Source organism: Sapajus apella, unplaced genomic scaffold (genome assembly GCF_009761245.1).
Source record: "Sapajus apella isolate SASKATOON/1434 unplaced genomic scaffold, GSC_monkey_1.0 scaffold12, whole genome shotgun sequence".
NCBI classification, from domain to species: Eukaryota; Metazoa; Chordata; class Mammalia; order Primates; family Cebidae; genus Sapajus; species Sapajus apella.
The window spans coordinates 13,061,910-13,082,310 of record NW_022436952.1 but is presented as its reverse complement, the minus strand read 5'-3'; the positions used below and the strand labels follow the sequence as shown (position 1 = coordinate 13,082,310).

The following is a 20,401-nucleotide window of genomic DNA, read 5'->3' as shown; positions in this document are numbered from 1 at the left end:
TTCTAGATGCTTCAGCTTCCCCAGCTGTAAAACGAGCAGAGTAATCTTACTAAGCTCACAGATGAGGATTAAATGCATTAATACCTAGGGAGAACTTAGACTAGTGCCTGGCACAAAGGACAAGCTCAATAAACATGAGTTGGCGTGCTCTCATGCTTCCTGCTAGCTTTCCTGTCCTGGTCAGATGAATGCCTGTTTCAATCTTTAGGGCTCCACTCAGCTGCCTTCCCTGTGAAGACTTTGTGATGCCCCTAGAAAAAGTTAGTCCTCCTTTGTGCTCCTGATACTTGTGCTCTCATGTCCATCTCCCCGACTGCTCTTCAAGGTTGTGATTCCTTCCTCTTGACATGTGTCGTTCCACCAAACAGTATAACCACTACATAGAAGACATTTTTAACTGTTTGAAGGCATAAATATACAAATTTCACTGGGACAACACCAACATGGTGGGTCATCCAAAGGTGGGTCATCTGAACTGATCAGTTTGCTAAGCACTGTTTGTTCCAACTCTCACATTTCAACTGTTCTTGTTTGCCTGCCCCCGAAGGAGTGAAAAATATCATTTACGGAGTCCAGTAACGTGGTCCTTCCTCCTTTGTTGTCAGCTTTTATCCAAATCTGAATGTTGGTCGTGTTTGTTATCAATGCTTCCCAGAGTCTCCGTTACCTCCCCAGCTTGGGTTTCTGTTTACCTACTGTGACTTAACCCTGACCATTTGGCTCTCCTTCCTTATTAGTTTCTGCACAGCCGCAGTCAGAATGCCTTCCTGTCCAAGTAGGACCTGCTGTCATGTTTGTTACTTGTGAGTCCTGGGTGTCTCATACCATTGCTTAATCATTCTGGTTCTTTGTTAAGAAGATGGCAGGCAGCCTGTGGAATTTTCTTTTTTTATTAAAAAAAAAAAAAAAAACATAAACCTTAACAATACAGGGTCATTTCAGCACTGAAAGAGAAAAGCCACACTCAGTTGTTCTTTATCAGTAGCTGTCCAACTTTATAATACCACAGTTTAGAGGAGCTGGTTAGAATGCAGATTCCTGGCCCTGCTGCTGAAAATTCTTGCTGAATAATCTGGAATGGGGTTGACGTATCTGCCTTTTAACAAGGTCGGTAGTTTTCTATGGCTGCCCTAACAAATTACCATAAACTCAGTGTCTGAAAACAACAGAAACTTTTCTGTCACAGTTCTGGAGGCCAGAAGTCTGAAACTGAAGTGTTAGCAAGGCCACGCTCCCTCTAACAGCACCAGGACAGAGTCCTCCCTTGCCTCTCCCAGCTTCTGTTGGCTCCAGGCATTCTTTGGCTTGTGGCTGCATCACTCCAATCTCTGCACATGGCCCTTTTCTCTGTGTCTCAAATATCCCTCTACTTTCTCTTATGTAAGAACACCAGTCACTGGATTTATGGTACACCCTAAATACAAGATGGTTTCATCTTGACACCCTTAACTTAATTACCCCTGCAAAGATCCTATTTCCAAATGAGGTCACATTCATAAGTACAAGAGGTTAGGATTTTGACATATCTTTTTGAAGGGGCACAACCCTCTACAAAAGGTTATTCTGATATATGGGATTCTAGCATCTTACTGCAAAAACACTGTCCTAGTTTCTGAATGAGTATTAGAGCTTATCCTGACAGTAGTTCTCATGCAATCTAGACAGTTCTACAGTAGGATACTAGTAAGCTGAAAAAATTAGAAATAGGCCAGACCCGGTGGCTCACGCCTGTAATCTTAGCACTTTGGGAGGCCAAGGCAGGTGGATCACTTGAGCTCAGGAGTTGGAGACCAGCCTTGGCAATATGATGAAACCCCACCTCTACAAAAAAAATTAGCCAAGCGTGGTGGCTTGCACCTGTAGTCCTAGCTACTTGGGGGGCTGAGGAGGGAGGATCGCTTGAGCCCAGGAGGTGGAGGTTACAGGGAGCCAAGATCACACCACTGCACTACAGCCTGGGAGACAGAGTGAAACCCTGTCTCAAAAAAAAAAAAAAAAAAAAAGAAATAAAAGAGAGAATGCTTTCCCCTGGATCATCTTCCTGCCATTGCTTGCTGAGGTGGTTGGTAGGGAGGGCAGGGCAGGAAAACCAGAGGGGCTAGCTTCTTTCCCCTGCTCCATGTTTCTCTTCCCCTCGCCCCCCGGGGTCTATCTCTCAACTGCCCCACCTGCCTCCACTCTGAAATGCCTGGTCTCTTCCTCTCCAACCATGAGTTTTAGAGACTTTGGCTCTAAAAGCAAAATTCTAGACTCAGGCATTGTGTCTTAGTCAATTGCACTGAGTTTGAAACATAAATATGAAATATATGAATGAATAAACACACACACACACACACACACACACACACACACACACACACACACACAAGAATGGAAGTGTTTTCTCTTCTTTTAATTCATTCAGGATTGTGTATATTGAACCTTGAAAAAAAACCAACTCCTTTATCCCCTATAATCCACATCCTGGTTTTCCCCTCCCAGTATTTTATTAGCATGATTTTATCATAGAGATAAGATTCCTCCTCTTTCTCTTCCTGTGTGTTAGTCATCTTTTCCATCCTGTTTCAAACCAAAGAAGGCTTTGAAACCAAGGACCTACAATAATACCTGCTCTTTCTGAAAAAGTATAGGCATCTTAATATTGTGGCGGCAATCTGCCTTGTCTACAAGAGCCTCATGTCCTTTACCATATGTTCATTTCCTGAACACTTAATCCTCCAATGATCGGTTACAAATCCTGTAGCCAGTGCCCCCTCCTAAGATGAGACAGAGTTCACCTTCTATACAGCCCTCAGTCTTTTCTCCTGCAAAGCAAAACCAGGTCCTGGAACCCTTCCCAGAAACTGTGACTCCTCTTTGTCACCAGAAATCTTTGCCCTGGGTTCCAGCCCAAAGTTGTCCCTCCCCCTGCTAACTGCATTATCAGGTAATTTTCCTGGTAGCAGAATCCGACTAAATGTACCTCTTAACTGGGGTCCATCTCTCTCATTTTTGTAGCCCTGCTATTCATTTTACCCTCAGTGAATCCACTTCATACAACAACATGGTTGATGAATCCCACAAATGTGGAGAGGGCCAAAGAAATCAGATGTAAAGAGGAGGGTATGTGCTATATATAAATTTCCTATGAGAGTAGAAGCCATCATACTCTTGAGGGTGGGTAGGTCTGAAAAATGTTTAATGACTGGCTCCCCTCTGAACATGATTAAGTGTGGACTAATGTCCATGGTGTAAATACTCCTAACCATTGCCAGTTTCAATCTACTAACATGATGTCACTTAACATGGAGTAGAAAGTGTGTGCGGTAGCATAACATTATGTGATATTTCTACCAGACAGATGCAATACATAAATAACCTCAAGAGCATAAATAAGTGTATAACATAGCGAAATTAGGAAGTAATGAATTCTGAATATTTATTACCTATTATTGTGTGCCAAATTATCTTTCTAGCATCTCACTCTCCTACAAATGTAAAACTCCAACAGCTAATGTCACCTGAGAACACAGGACTAAAATGACTGCAAATATCCAATGACACTCTTGATTTCCACCATCTTTGAACACTCCCAATCTAGTCTATATTTATCTTTTCAACAAATGCTTACTGAGCTATGTTTCAGACACTTTTTTCTCTTCGATAGTTTTATTGAGGTATAATTGATATATAATAAACTATACATGATTAAGTAAACAATTTGATAAATTTTGACATCTGTGTACACCCATGAAGCCATTATCATAATCAAGATAATGACCATATCTACCACCCCCAAATTTTCCTCATGCCCCTTTCTGAGCCCTCCATTACCCCAGGCCACACTGACCTGCCTTCTGCCACTAAGTATTAGTTTGCATTTTCTAGAATTTCTTACCTTTGTTTTTAATATAATTTATTTAATTGGAAGTTTATATAAATTTCTTTTTAAGAATAGCTGTGTTTAACTGTAAGTTCATAAACTCCTGAATATTTGATAACTGGCACTCAAAAGCCATAGGAACCAGCTTCCGCACAGATATGGGTTGCGTAAGTGAATGGAATGGACCATGACGGGAAAATCTGGGGTTGGGATAATGTTCTATTTCTTGATCTTGGTGATGATTAAATAGGAATTTCTGCATAGTTAAAATGTATTGAGCTAAACACATACAATGTGTGGACTTTTCCCAGTGTGGGTCAAACATCAATAAAAGTCGCCCCCAAAAGGAATTAGGAATAAAGAGGGAAAGGGGTCAAATCACTTCTTCAGAACTTAAAATTCTCTGGCTTTCTGTTGCATTTCAGTTAAAATGTCAGCTCCTTCCCACAGCTTTCAAGCCTTGCCCCGCGGCTTCTCACCCCTGACTATATTTCCAGCTTCACTAACTCAAGCCTCAGTTTCTCAAACCTATCAATTTCCTTCCAGCCTCAGGGTCTTTACATATGCTGTCCCCTCTACCTCAAGCTCTTTCTGCCACTGTGTTAGTTCACTTTTGCTATTAAGGGATATCTGAGACTGTGTAATTCCTAAAAAAAAAAAAAAAAAAAAGAGGTTTGTTTTAGCTTACAGTTCTGCAGGCTGTGCAGCAAATGTGGTGCAGGAATCTACTTCTAGTGAGGCCCTCAGGGAGCTTACAATCATGGTAAAAGGCGAAGTGGGAGCCAGCACATCTCATGGCAAGAGAGGAAGCAAGATAGAGAGAGAGACAGAGACACAGAGAGAGAAAGTTGTCAGGCTCATTTAAATAACCAGATCTCCTGTGAACTCATTACGGATTACAGCAAGAACAGCACCAAGCCATTCATGGGGGATCCGCCCCCATGACTCAACACCTCCCACCAGGCCCCACCTCCAGCATTGGGAATCACATTAGGAGATGAGATTTGGAGGGGACAAATAAATATCCAAACCATATCAGCCACTCTCCCTAAAGCAGTTACTTCCTTCTCATCCTTTAGAGCTCAGCCTCATTATTACGTTCCCAAGTGGCTGCCTTCTCTAAAGTCATGTTGCTCTTTTTCTCAAACCCCTATTCGTTTTTTCTGCATGCTTTTTAAAGTGTGTAACTGTTTCTTTATCTGTTTGCCTTTGACCTTTGCCTCCTACTTAACTGTAAACTCTAAGAGACCAGGAATCACAGGTTGTGTCTTGTTCATCTATGTAACCCAGACACAATGTAAGGGACCTAGGAGGTGTTTAATAAAAACGTAGTGAATGGAGCAGTTAATTCTTGGTTTTCTTGGGGAATGCAAGGAAACTGTGCCCCAGAGGATGTGTGTAAATGTAAGGAGTGGGAGCGGAGGAGTCAGCCTAAAATGCTGATTCTAAAGCCTTTTAGGTCACTCCTTACCAGCTGCAGATTCCGTGTCTTCCTTCCTGCAATAGTCTGAAGGTTCACATCAGATGAGGAGACTGAAGCCTTGAGCGCCTAAAGTCATGAGCAGAGGTGGAATTGGAATTGCTATCTCCCGATTCCCAAACTAGAGCTCACCTCTCTTTGTCATATTTTCAGAGGCTGGAATTGAGGGGTGGGGAAGGATGAGGAAACTGGGGAGAAGGAGCATGAGCTTTTAACACATGCAGACATGGAAGAGCATCTGGCTTTGTAACTACCTGGTTCAGTTCTTAGGCAAATAGCCAAGTCTCCCAGGCCTCAGTTTTCTCATCACTAAAATGGGGATCGTAATGACTACTGTATAGGAATCTTGCAAGGAATGGAGGAAACCATATACCTAAAGTGCCTATCTCATCCTTGGTGTTTAGTGAAAACCCAGTTGGTTCCTTTGTTCCCTGTAGTGGCAGCAGCCACTGGGGGCTGGCCAAGGTAAGGCTTCCCCTCATTATTTCATAAATGTCTAATCATGGCTCTGATTGCTGCCCAATTTAATTAATGCCCTAGCAGTGGGTTGACATTCTCAGGCTTTAACTGTCTAAGAAAAGTGCTGGTACCACAATGCTGTGCTAACACACCAAGCTTCTCCTCTCGAATGTCTAATGAATTCATTCCTCTCTAGTCACTCTGGGAAGAGTAAGAAAATTAAGGCATAGACTGGATGAAAAACGATGACAGTTATAAGGCATAAAATCAATAATGCCCCACTTTCCCAAAAAACTGGAACCTTTTTCATGTCAAAAATATAGTGAGACATCTTCTGACATGCTTATGTAGTGATGCTATTCTCCTAAGAACAATCTTTTCTAATTACAGGTATTTAGCTTCTCATTAAAACTTGGTTACACTGATTTTAGGATTCCAGGCGTTAAAATGTTGTACTGAGTGAAGTGCAGGGAAAGGAAGGAAAGTAATATATTTTTAGTATTTGCTTTCTTGCAGACACTGTGCTGGCTATTCACCTCCCTATGAGATAGGCATATCCTTCTTTGTGTTAAGAACTTCAGATTTCACTTAATTTGAGTGTAAAAGATGCCATTTGGGTAGAATCTAAGATGCTGCAACAGAGGCTTAGAAAGTAGAGGGGTTCCAATAGGTTAGAAGTTTGTTTCTTTCTCGTATAACTCTTCAGAGGTAGGCAGCCTGGGATTGTAGGGTTGCTCTGCTCTCCTCAAGCTGATGCTTCCGTTTCTAAAAGTAAGATGGCTGCCCTCTGCTGCCATTGTATTTGCATCCCACACAGCAGAGACAGGGAAAGACAAGGCAATCTTTTCTTAAGGGCATGATTCAGAAGTGCCAGACATCATCTTTGATCATATCCCTAAAGAACTCAGATGATTTAAATAATACAGAAGTTCATTCCTCTCACATGTGACAGTCTAAGGGTAAGCAGCTTGAGGGCTTCCACAGTATCAGGGGCTACATTTCTTGTTTTTCCACCATTCCCCAGGGTTTGCAATCTTCTTCACAGTAGAGGGAAGCTTGCCACCACATGGGTCCATGTTCCAGCCAAAAAAACTGAGAGAAAGGAAGAGAGGACAACCCTTTTCCTCTTGAGGCACAACCTGGAAATTGTTCACCTCACTTCTGCTCATAACCCATTGGCCAGAATATGATCACATGGCCAAAACTAGCTGCAAGGGAAGCTGGTAAATGTGCCTAGCTAAAATCGGGTAATTTTGTTACTAAAGGAAGAAGGAATTAATGGTTTCTGCTAGAAAATAACTCCTCCGTCATAGGAAACCATTGCAGGGATTTGTGCATGTGATACAATTAAACTTATTTGTCAGAAATTTTGTGACTATTGAATATAAAGTGTACTGCAGAGGGTAGACACAAGCATGGAACCAGAAAGAGTAGTTGAGGAATAAAGTGGCCTGGTCTAGGGTGTAGCAGCTGAGATGATAAGTGGTCTGATTCAAGATATATTTGGAAATGTACTATATTTTGAAACGCCCTCAGCACACACACACAATAATAATAATATTAACACAAATTTTAAAAATAAAACAAAGCTCAGCAGGATTTTCTGTAGGGTGGATATGGAGTGTCACAAAGAAAGAGGGGTTGAGGATCTCTGCATAAAGGCTTCTTCAAGTCACTCAGGGTTCAGCTCAATGAAGTTTCCTTAATCCGCAGGTCCATGGCAGTCATGCTATCATATCACCCTGATTTTTCTTCCTAAAACATATCTCTATCTGAAATTATCTTGCTTAGTTCTTCTCTTGGCTTATTTTCTCTTGCCACTAAAAGATATGCTCCATGGAGTAGAAATGCTTTCTATCCTGTTCATTATTCTAGTGTTGGTACCTAGAACAATGCCTGGCACACAGTAATATTAAGAACCAGCACTTGAAAGTCAACATTTACTTAACACTTGTTGAAGGGATGAATCAGTTAGATAACAGTTGATGTTTCTGAAGATGATAACTGAATAAAAAGAAAAATTAAATGATATAATAAGGAAATAGAATGACAGCAACCAGAAATCTACACATTGAAGAGGCTACCATGTTCTTTAAAAATGATTAAATATTGACCAATGCTGTCACATTTATGATGTTGTTTATCTAGAGTTTACAATCCACAGGTACCCTAGTAGAAAAGTTGGTTATTTTAAAAGAAGAAATGATTAGGCTGCTCTCAAATATCTCAACTCTCCCTTTAGCCCAGTAGATGTTTTTTTTAAGCAATCCCTAGAGATTTAAAGGGAAAAGAGTATGACTCAAGAATTCTAAAAGCAGTCAAATTGTCATTCAAGCATGTAAGAACTGTGGAAAAATATCATCTGTATGTTTTCTCTGGAATGGAAAGATATCATTAGGGGCCCTGAGCATGATTATGATGTTGAGGCATATAAGCATTATTGGTGAGCATTAAAATATATTCAACCTAAAATAAAGTCCAAATATTTTTAATAATTATCATTGTAAAACATAATGTGCATGTTATGTTTCTTGAAAGAAAAGCAACACAATGTAAAATAACAAGATTAATTTTACTGCTTTAACAGATACCAAATTAACAGTTTAAACAATATGAAGTTTATTTCTCCCTGCATAACGGTCTGATTATAAACAGTCCACAGCTGCTCTGGGGTTCCATGGTACTAGGCACACAGGTTTCTTCTCTCTTGTTAGTCTCCATCTCCTAAAGGGTGGCTGTCTTCAGCTTTGTTGACTAGGGTTCATGACCATGTTCACTGGGTTCATGTTCTAGCAGCAAGAAAGGTTAAAAGGTGGAGAGGGAGCAGAAATTGAACACATCTCTTTTACTCACATCCAATTAATCATCCTATGACCACACTTAGCAGCAAGGGAAGCTGGGAAATGTAGTCTTCAGCAGGGTGGCACATGCCTACCTAAATCCTCTATGATTATAGAAGTAGTAGAGAAAAGACATGTGTGGGGAGAGAAACTATCAATCTTTGCAATTCTACTTCAGAGGCTGTTGTGAGAATGAAATGAAATGTATCAGGACACATGCTTAATATCTGCACCTAAACATATTAAGTGTTCAGGAATAGTAGGTATTTTTTTTTTGATGAAAAGAACCTATTTTTCCTTATAGAAATGATAAACGTTGGTTATAAAATATTCAAACAATATAAAAGAACACAAAAAAATCAAGATCACTTGGAACCTCATCTTCAGAGTCAACCATTGATAACACTATGCCCATATCTGATAATTTATCAAATGTTTATTTGTGTCCCAGTATGTGATATTAGGGACATAGTAAGACAAAGGGGCAAAAATGAGCCTTCCAAATCTAGTCCATTTCCTTTTGAATTTATCTCACTGATACAAAATTATGAAAAAAGGTAATTCTTACAAATGTTTCAGCACTTAAAATGTATTCTCTATTTATAGAAGAAACAGCTGGTATAGATATATTATTTCAACTATATTAGTTGTGTTTTTTTTTGCTATGTTAGTACAAAAAATTATGATAGTTATATCTTCTTTGGGGACTGGACCATTCATAACTATAAAATCTCCCCTTGATTTTGAATATCTGATCTTAGTATCACAACCCTTCCTTCCTTTCTTCTTCCACTTATCTGGACACTTAGGTTGATATATGAGTGTCCCCAAGCAGGTTCAGAACCTGAATAGGTTAATCTTTTTAAGGGCTCAGTTTTCTTCTCCCATTCCCTTACAACAACTAGGTACAGTTCATAGCCACCTGCTTTGTATTTACTAATCTTAGGTTCTATAAGACCTGAGACATTTCAAACACTACATGTCCTATTTGGATACATTTCCCCCACATTCAAAAAGATTGTGCCAAATTGTAACAGCAACTCAAATCTAGAGAGTTTGAGTTTTCATTAGATTTCAAGTGAAGCCATCAATTCACAGCTAATGTGTAGTTCAAAGGCATTGTAAGGGTTTCTTTTGATGCCTTTGAAAATGTCACAAACACCTTAACATTTTGTGCTTCATCTATAGAGAAGCAGCCACTTCAGAGTTGGCATCTCCATTTACAAAGAGGCAAATATGAGCCTTCCAAATTTAGTCAAATTCTTTTTGAATTTATCTCATCAATATAAAACTATGAAAAAAAAAAGTAAATCCTGGCTTGTTTACATCTATTTTTTTCCTAAGAAAATAATAAAAACGATGCCTGCAACTATTTGAGGGTGCCCATTACGTGCCAGGCATTTCACATGCATCATATTTACTCTGATCCTCACAGCCACCTGCCATGTGAGTGTGATTACCACCATTGCTCAGATAAGAGTCCTGAAGGGAAAGTCACAAGGAGAGCTGCACATGTAGACTGACAGTGGCAAGAGGGAGCTAGGGGCCAAGGCTGTTCTGTTTAACTGCAAAACCTTGGTTTGTTCCACTGCTCTAAGAACTGGACTTCTGAAGGAAATGGGCAATTCTTTGTGTTTCTGTGCTTTGAGTAATGTTTCCTCTTTTTCTCTTCCTGAATGCTCTTAACTAGAGTCTAATATGAACAAATTCCATATGCAGCTACAGAAATGCAAGTCTGAAGGAATGGAAGGTTAAAACCTGTTTAATTCACAGTTCAGCAAACAAATACAATTTGCTTAAATAAACCCACCAGGAGGGTTGGCTGAATCAAGTCTCTTATTATTTTAGGGCTGTAATTTCAGAATGTACCTCGGTGATTTAACAAAGAACACTGATATCAAATATTACTCTCTATTTATTGCAAATACCATAGAAAGTTTTTGTTGCTGTTTACAATACATAATCTCTGTAGCAAAACATATATCTAGTTTCAGAAAGGCTAACTGCATTTGGATGGCAAATCAGGTAAAATTTTCTGGAGTACTTAATTTTGTTTCTTACAACCAACTAAAACACTTAATATGTAACTTTGGGAAAGAAAGAGTTGCTCCTTTTAAATATAGGTATATTTCCAATAATATGCAATACAAGATGTTTTGGTATAACTGACTAAAAGGACCTGGGAATGAATTAATGGAAATGAGGAAATGGTTAGAGCAAACTTATACCATTATATTTGTAGGAATTTCCTACAGATTCAGGCCCTTCTTCAGACTTACTGATTCAAAATTTTGAGAGGTAGAGTTACAGACATGTGCTTTTAGAAATTTCATGGGTAATTTTGATGTGCTTCCCTGGTTACAAACCTCTGGGCTGGAGCCAGGTGTGTATCTTTAGTACACTCAGTAGCAATAATGAAATATTTTCTTTCCAATGCTGGCTCCCACTACCAACAGTTATTCTTCCCTGTCTCTTTCTTCACTGGAAGAAAAACAAATTTATGCAGTGAGATAAAGATGGGCAGATGTTCTCAACAATGGATGAGATATGGATCATCTGATTCTCAGAGAAATGTACCTTACTTGTCTGCCATGAATACCTGATGTAGATGGAGTTTAATAGACACTTGAATGCTAGGAAAGGGTTTTGGGAATGATAAATGCAGGGACTTTTTTTTGTGGGGGTACAGATTCTTGCTCTATCACTCAGTCTGGAGTGCAGTGGCGCGGTCTCGGATCACTGCAAACTTCGCCTCCCAGGTTCCAGCAATTCTTGTGGCTCAGCCTCCCAAGTAGCTGGGATTACAGGCATGTGCCATCACACCTGGCTAATTTTTGTATTTTTAGTAGAGATGGGGTTTCACCTTGTTGGCCAGGCTGGTCTTGAACTCCTGACCTCAGGTGATCCGCCCACCACAGCCTCCCAAATGGCTGAGATTACAGACGTGAGCCACTGCTCCCGGCCTCAGTTTTTACTAACAAAGACCAACAAATAAACCAAAATACTTTTTTTTTTTTTCCATTTAATCATATGGTGAATAGATGGACACAACATTGAAATCATGGAGTCCAACTGCTTTATTTTACATTAAGGGAAACTGAGACCAACGTGGGGAAGTGACTTCTGTGTCACACAGCTTTTTCCTACAGTACAAACCATTCAATTCCACGGCCAACTTCAGAATGCAAACCAAGCTTTCTATTCCTTTTTGGAACCTTGCCTCACTGAAATTAGAAAGAACACAGAAACAGCTGTTCAACCATGTCCAGAAATGAGATTCCATTCTTCAATAAAACACCAAAACTTTAGCTAAGAAGTGTTAACAGAGAAAAAAAGATCAGCCTGTAACAGATTCTTCAGCAAAGTTGCCCGTCCTCACAGAGGCTCACAAAAAGTGAAATAACCAAGGTTATTTTTATATAAGCTTTCCTGTTATCAATGTGAATTGTCCTTCCAGAACAGATATTTGAGAGTAGGCTTAGCCAAATCTTCATTACATGCTGTTTTTCTGGATCTATTCTCAGAGAGGAGCTTTCCTATTCTCAATCTCTCTTCCTTCTCTGGCCCCTAAACAAAAACCTGGAGAAGAACATTTGTATCAGGGTAAAGTTCTGGTATCAAATCATCGATATCATATCATTAATGCCTTGTTGGATGTTATGGGCTGAATTGTGTCCCCTCCCCTGTCCCATTCATATGTTGAAGTCCTGGCTCCCAGTACTCAGAATGTGGCTATATTTGGAAATAAGGTCATTGAAGAGATAATTTTGTTAAAACGAGGTCATTGGGGCAGGCCCTAATCCAATATGACTTGTATTCTCATAAGAAGAGGAAATCAGGACAAAGACACATGAAGAGGGAAGACCATGTGAAGAAACAGGAAGAAGACGGCCATCTACAAGGCCAGGAGAGACTCCGAAGAAACCTACCCTGTTGATGTGCTGATTTTGGACCTCTAGCCTCCAGAGCTGTAAAACTATAAAGGTTTTTTTAAGCCACCCAGTCAGTGGTACTTTGTTATGTCAGCTCTAGCAAACTAATACATTGGATGTTTCATTCATTTGATATGGATGTGAAATTTAATTCCACTCTTTAACAACTGCATGCTCAAAATGGAGTGTCTGTGTCATCATTTCGACCCTTTAGTTAAAATGAAAATGAAAACCTGGTCTAGGCATGGTGGTGCATGCCTGTAATCCCGTTACTTTGGGAGGCCAAGGGCAAATTGCTTGAGCCCAGGAGTTCAAGGCCAAGGTGGGCAAATTGCTTGAGCTTGAGCAACATGGCAAAACTTTGTCTCTACAAACTTAGCCAGGCATGGTGGTACACGCCTATAGTTCCAGCTACTTGGGAGGCTGAGGTGGGAGGATTGCTTCAGCCTGGGAGGTCAAGGCTGCAGTGAGCTGAGATCATGTCATTTCACTCTATTCTGGGTGACAGAGTAACACCCTGCCTAAAAAAATAAAATGAAGGCCAGGAATCAGGATGTCTGTGTTGGCAAATACCCGAAAACCCAATTCTAAAATAACAAATGGGATGCATTTAGCTCAAACAGCTCAAAGGTCAAGAGGTAGTACAGGCTTCAAGTGCAGTTTGATCAGGGTGTGGCTTCCTCTGCTTCTCCCTATTTATCAGGCGTGTGGTTGGGTTGGTTCCTCTCAATGTGGAAAGATGGCATCAGTAGTTATACATGCTTCTCTATTTCTACCCAAGAAGAAAGGATGGCATCAAGTAACTATAACAAGTCCAGGCTTTCCTCTGATTGAGTCAGTCATTGTAACCCTAATAATAATAACAACTAATTTTTAATGTACCCTTAATATGTGCCAGGCACTCTTCCAAGTGCATCTTCCGCATGATTCTGCAATATGAAATGAGATAGATGAAGCTTGCATATGTTATGCTAAGTGAAATAAGCTAGTCACAGAAAGACAAACACTGCATGATTCCATTTAGCTGAGGAATTTTAAATAGTCAAATTCAAAGACTCAAAGAGTGGAATGGTGGTTTCTAGGGGCTGGAGTGAGGAGGAAAAGGGGAGTTACCAATCATTGGGCATAAAGTTTCAGTCAAACAAAATAAATAAGTTCTGGAAATCTGTACAACATTGCACCTACCATCCACAATAATTTGTTTTACACTTAATTTGAGGAGGGTAGATCTCATGTTAAATGTTATTATAATAAAATTTTAAAAGCAAATAATAAACAAACATAAAACCCAAACAAAGCAAAACAAACAGCAATCCCTTATTTGTTAATTTGGTCAAGTCCAAAACCCCTGAACTCAGAGAGGAGGTAAGCACCCCCACCAGCTGAAATAATAAGATTGATATGCAAGGTGAAGGATAGATATTAGGAAAATGGCCAGAGTATGAGCTACAGCCATGTGTTTGAAAAGTTATAACTCTGTCCCATGCTTCAGATTTCCTTAATGATCTAGCTTAATACAGGCAAAAAACAAGATACATTCTTCACAGTACTGTTTTTTTTTCTTGCAGGTACAGATGCCAACAGAAATCGATTGAGGAAGCAAGCAGGCTTCCAGAAATTCACCAACACCTGATCAGCTTTTTGCCTGCAAGTTAAAGTGACCTCTTGGGTCAAACCCTAGGTCCCTTTGATTTTGACATTTGCAGAGGGGTGTGAAAACCTCTTTGCTTGTTCTGGGTTGTGTGAGCTGCTTTCTCTTTCACCCTTGATGTACGGTAAGAAAGGAGCAATCAGAGACAGGCATTTGGTGAGGCTTTAGTTTGTACCACTTTCACTCTTGTCCCCAACTCCCGCCTTGTCCATGCTGGGTGTTCCCTGTACGAATTAAATGTACAGATCTGATATTTTCCAATTTGTAAACCTGAATTCAATTAGACTTTTATCATGGGTCATACAAAGCAGAAATGCATGTTTATCATGATTCTGGAGTTCTAGTGAATCAAGTGTTAATTTCACAAGGCTTCATTGATTTGAAATAAATAATGGGCAATTTTCCTTCTGAAGGCTAAATATTGGTACAAATTAGTTCAACTTTTTTTTTGAAAATAATTTGACAATACTTTATCGAAAGTTACAAAACGTTTGTATCTTTTATATAGCAATCCCAACTCCTAGGGGTTATTAAAAGTGGTGGGAGGAAGCCTCATGCACAACAATGTTCATTCAAGACTGTCTTAGAATAACATAAATGTAAGCCAAACAACACATATTCCAACCATATGCATGGCTAAGATATGTATAGTAAAAACTTCTTGGGGGAAATATTATGTAACTATTAGTAGTTCCCTTTGTTTGGAACACTTTCCACCCCTTCTGCCTTATTCCTCTGTCAGCTAACTCCCACTTAGTCTTCAAGACTCAGGGTACCCACCACTGAGCTTATATAACACCTAGGCACACCTCTATTAAAACATGTAAAGCCCACTGCATTGTAACCTGTTAATTTTGCAAGTTAGTGTCCCCCACCGGATTGCAATTCACTGAGGCGGAGTCTGTCATTTGTGCAACAAGTTAAAAATCAGAAAGCAAAGGTGAAGAAATAAAATTATTTCTGATATATAGAATTTAGCTTCAGCTAATTCAGACCTGCCTTCATTTCCTGCTCCCCAACCCTCTCCAGTCGCCAGCAGCAACAGCAGCAGCAACATCGCCCCTCAAGTCTCTTGTGGAAGGTAGGAAATCAAGCTTTCTAGTAGGAGTGTCTTTGGGGAGGGAGTGAGTGGGAGACTAGAACTGGGGCCAGGGGAATATTCCCGCAAAACTCCAGGAACCATCAGCATTCCACTTCTTCTTGCAAAGTTCGTTTTCATGCCTGAGTTGTTCTACATAGTGCACAAACTGGGACTGCAAACGTGCAAACGATCGGTGTGAATTCATGTATACTGAAAGGCGATGCGCGTTTCCTTCTTGCAGGCAGATCTGCCTTAGAAAGCTTGAAAGTGGACGCAGCCCTGCGCCAGATATCAGCGATTTGAGCTCGCTTTCTGACCCCATTCATTTTCCAGCCCGGCTCCCAGATACTTCGCGCGGCGCTCCCTTTTGCCCGCCCGACTTCTGAGCGGAGCGCTTGGGTGGGAAGAGAACCGGCAAATCCTCGCGGGCGCTGGGCGCTCGCCGAACCGCCCGCGCCCGGCCCCGTCACGTTGGCTGCGAGCGCATCCCGGCTGCTCCCTGGCGGGGAGGCGCCGAGGGTAGCTAAGGGGAGCAGGTCACGTGAGAGGAGGAGTCTGACCTACTTTCCGGCGGCAGGCGCATGCGCACTTCCCATCTGCGCGCTACCCGGGAGGCTCACGTGGAATCGCACGTGCCTCGTCCTCCAGCGAGGGGCTCCTGGCCGGGCGCTCGCAGGGGCGGGTCGGCGGTGGGACGGGAGGCGGGGCGCGGCGGGGCGGAGCACCGGGAGACTCAGTCTGCGGGTCCCGCAATCATCCGTGACAACCGCAGCCTCTGGAGAGCTGTTTAGGCGCCCCGCGGGGCTTCCCACGAATTCATCAAATTCAACATTCGTGAATTCAAAAATTAAGATAAAGCGACTGTACCTCTGCCCTGTAAACCACCAACTCCGCAACTCAGAATTTATCCTGCAGATAGGCTTCCGGTTTTGTGCAATGAAGTCCCTGCAAGGATAATCATTACATCATTGTTGCACATCCCAAGCAGCCAGAAACTGTCTAAATGTCCAACAATAAAACCCGTTAAATTCGTAGAAACATAAATTGTGATTGGGCCATACTTGATGTTCTCTGCAGCTCTTAAATAGACTGCTCTCTAGACACTGATATGGAAAGACCTTCAAGATACATTATGTGATTTAAAAAAAATGCAGAACAGTGTATAGGATGCTGACATTTGTGAGAAAAAAATTATATATATATGTTATGAACAGACTAATTCTGGAAAAATATATTGGATAACTGGAGGTGGGGGTCAGGGAAGACGCAAGACTCCACAGTTATGTAACTTTTAAATTTTGTACCATGGATGATTAATCTTTTTTTCTTTTTCAAATAACATTTAAAAACAGAGTTATTTAGCACTTACTCTGTGCTGGGCACCAGCTTTTATGTAAATCATTTCCTTCTAGAAAGTTTGTCATGTACAGTATCTGCCACATTTCCTGTTCTGTTCAGCTTGAATCTTAATGTCTTAAGCTTTCTGATAAACTGTTGAGACTTTTTTTTAAATCCCCATATGAACAACCCAAGTCCTCCACATTAAGATTCTTTTCAAGTTTTGTCTCTTGAGGGAAGGTATCTTAACCAAGAGGCTCTCAGCAACAAATATTTGCATAATAAAGTAGGCACAGCAGTTTTACATCTGTGATTAGCTTTTACTTTCCCAATTATTCTGTGAGTTTGTAGTGCACATATTATTATCGTTGTGGTTATTACATATGCGTTAGTTATATTTGGTTGCAAATAACTAAATTGTTTGCAAGTAACTAAAAGTCCAATTCTAAGTGGCTTGGATGGTAAAGTTCATTTAACTTTAGGTTAGATGTTGGAATTTAGGGATACATTGATTTGCCTGCTAAACAATGCCACCAGGACCTTGTTTCTTTCTAATCTTCTGCCAAGGTTTCCACAGTGTCAGCTTCATCTAAAGCTTTGGAAGGCTGGGCGTGGTTGCTCATGCCTGTAACCCTAGCACTTAGGGAGGCCGAGGTGGATGGACTGCCTGAGATCAGCAGTTCAAGACCAGTCTTGGCAACGTGGCGAAACCCCATCTCTACTAAAATATACGAAAATTAGCTGGTGTGGTGGTTCATGCCTGTAGTCCCACCTATTTGGGAGGCCGAGGCACCAGAATCTCTTGAGCCTGGAACGTGGAGGTTGCAGTGAGCTGAGATCCCAACACTGCACTCCAGCCTGGGTGATAGAGTGAGACCCTGTCTCAAAAAAAAAAAAAAAAAAAAAAAAAAAAGAGAGAAGAAAAAAAAAAAAGCAAAGCTTTGGGAAAGCCTCACTTAGTAAAAATGCTTCTTCCCAGAAGCAGCAAGCAAACATCCTCCCTATACTCCTTGGCCTCAAGTTGGGGCAAGCGCCCACCCTGAACCAATAACAGTAGCAGGAGAAGGAATTATGCCGATTCATTTGCATTAGTCTGTTAGTCCATGTGCTTTGAGAGGAGCTAAGGAAAACAAACAAATAGCCTATGGATGGTGCGAAGCAATCACCACAATGCCTCTTAATCATTACCATCGCTCCTACTGCTATTATTTCCCTCTTTCTGGTGTGGCAAACTGGATAAAGTGATAGCGCTTGACTTCCTAAAGCTTATGTAGGCAGTATACTTGCATCTTCCCTCTACTGTATACCTTTCCAGTGATGGAGTAAGAGCATGAACACATCAGAAAAGTCTGTCTCCAGTCTACCAAAACAAGTTGAGTTATAATGAGAAATCAGTGATGCCATTATGGCAGAATTATATATAAAGAAGTGTGCCAACACCACATTTATGTTCTATCTCTTTATCCACCCATTCAGTAGGTATCAACCTTTACCATCTGTGGAAGCATAAAGGCTCATACAGAAAATACAGCAGATATTCATGACCAAGTTCCTGAACTCAGAGGGAACCAGTCAAGTTAGGCAAGCAAGATGAATACTTGGGAAACATTGAAATAATGATATGAGACAGCATGCAATTAAGTGCCTAAGTGGATGATAATGCAGTGTGGCAGATGTTGAGAGCAGAGGCAGGGACTGGTTGAAACAAAGATAGCAAATAGGAGTGGGTCTTGAAGGATTGCTCAGGTGAGATACAATAAGCACGGGAGAAGGGATGTGTAGATAGTTGGACAATATGAGCAAAAGAGTACACATGGTGGCTGGGCACAGTGGCTCACGCCTGCAATCCCAGCACTTTGTGAGACTGAGGCAGGCAGATCATGAGGTCAGGAGTTTAAGACCAGCCTGGTTAACATGGTGAAATCCCATCTCTACTAAAAATACAAAAATTAGCTGGGTGCAGCGGTGTGTGCCTGTAATCCCAGCCCCTCAGGAGGCTGAGGCAAAAGAATTGCTTGAACCCAGCAGGTGGAGGTTTCAGTGAGCCAAGATCTCACCACTGCACTCCAACTTGGGCAACAAAGCAAGACTCCATCTCGGGGGGGCAAAAAAGAATACATGTGGAAATGAATCTGGTGTTCTCAAGATTAGAGGAAAGACCTATTGGCATAGGGGGGTTGTGTTGGAGGAGTCATAAGTGATGCTGAAAAGGTAAGAAACCAGGTTCCTCAGGCCCCACCACCCTATGGATAAAGATGCGTTGTAGTTAAATTGCCCTGGCTTCTGTTCCCACCTGCCCATTGTTTCCAAGTCTCAACCGGTTATACCAGAGAATACCCGAGGGTCTTTCACAAGTGTTCACAGATCAGTCAGCCAATGACTGTCACCCCACAGCATCTGCCTGCTGTGCTCTTTCTCTCCTGTTCTGCTCCCCCTAACTTCACCCTTTCATAGAAAAACAAGATGGAAGATGTCTCACCACCATTCTGCTAGTTATATGAGAGGAGGGGGAAGAGTCAAGAATGATTCCAAGCATATCCACATTTGCTGCCTGGTATGTCAAAACGGGACACATTACACACAGAGCATGCTGTAATTAGCATGGTCACGCCAGAAGGGGAAGGGACCTCATCGAACACAATGGGTTTTAAAATATTTAAGTATTTAATAACTGTCAATTCAAGATTGAGTCCTTCTCTCAAGGGAGGCATGAGGCCAGTGCAGCTACCAGGGTACAAAATTTAAGGAGGCACTCTCTTGGGGTGGTGCTAGGGTGAACTTACAGGAATAATGTGCCATAGTATTTGTCTTGTGGTCTGGACAGGCCAAAACGAGAAACTTTAAAGTGTCCATCTGAAACTGTAAGGCCCACAGCTTATCAGTCTTAACAGTAGGCAGAAATATTCATACCCATATATTTATTTGTCTGTGCTGCTTTTTTTCTTGTGAAAGTCTTTCTTTTTTATCCTTCTTACTACAGCTCAAATCACACTTTAAACTTTGAGTTTTTAACTAGTTGTGTTAATTGATGTGGATATACATGCTGTATATTCATTTGACAGTGAAACAAATGCATATTAAGGATCTGAAAAGATAGACCAGGAGATTCATTAGTTGTTGGGTCTATGAAGAAAATAAACAAAAATCAACAAAAGTCTTACTTTCCAGGAGATGCTGGCCTAGTAGGGGAGATAGTCTTAAAGGAGAAGACAGGCAGGTGTGAATGTCAGGGTGGATGGGGGTCGAGGACCTGAAAGAGTGAATGACTGTCTCTACCATAGTTGGTGGTAGATGGGAGGCAGCATCCTATGTTCATTAGCATGTGATACCTGAGCTGGGTCTTAAAGGTGAGACCCCCATAAGCCAGGCATTGTACAGGCATTTTGGGTAGAGAAAGGAGGAGTATTTACATCCTAGATTAAAAAAAAAAAACTCTCTCAGTTGGAGACAGACCTGAAGAGAGAAAATTGTGAAGTTCCTGTGAAATGGTCAATAGAAGATTCTACTCACTGTTATGAAGGGACAGGAGAAAGGGCAAGGTGCCTGATGTGTGGAAACTGGGAGAAAGTTTTGGAGTTTTGGGTGTGACAAAGCCATCCATTTCGTCGCCCTTGTTATAGGAAGTGTAAACATTACTGGGCAAGGTGGAGCGTATTTGCACAGGGAGACAAGTTGTTACAGGCCTAGAAACTCCCTTTCTCTTTCCCTTTTGATGCTTAACATTATTTGAAAATCTCTGATGATGGAGATGGTATGCC

General features: G+C 41.1%; 1 long non-coding RNA gene across 1 annotated transcript; it reads left to right on the top strand.

Moving 5' to 3' along the window:
* The first annotated feature begins 12,457 nt into the window (after positions 1-12,457).
* LOC116552555 lies at positions 12,458-14,643 on the top strand. The gene is made up of 2 exons (XR_004269437.1): positions 12,458-12,611; positions 14,142-14,643. It is a non-coding gene; the product is annotated as an uncharacterized LOC116552555 (long non-coding RNA).
* The last annotated feature ends 5,758 nt before the right edge of the window (positions 14,644-20,401 follow it).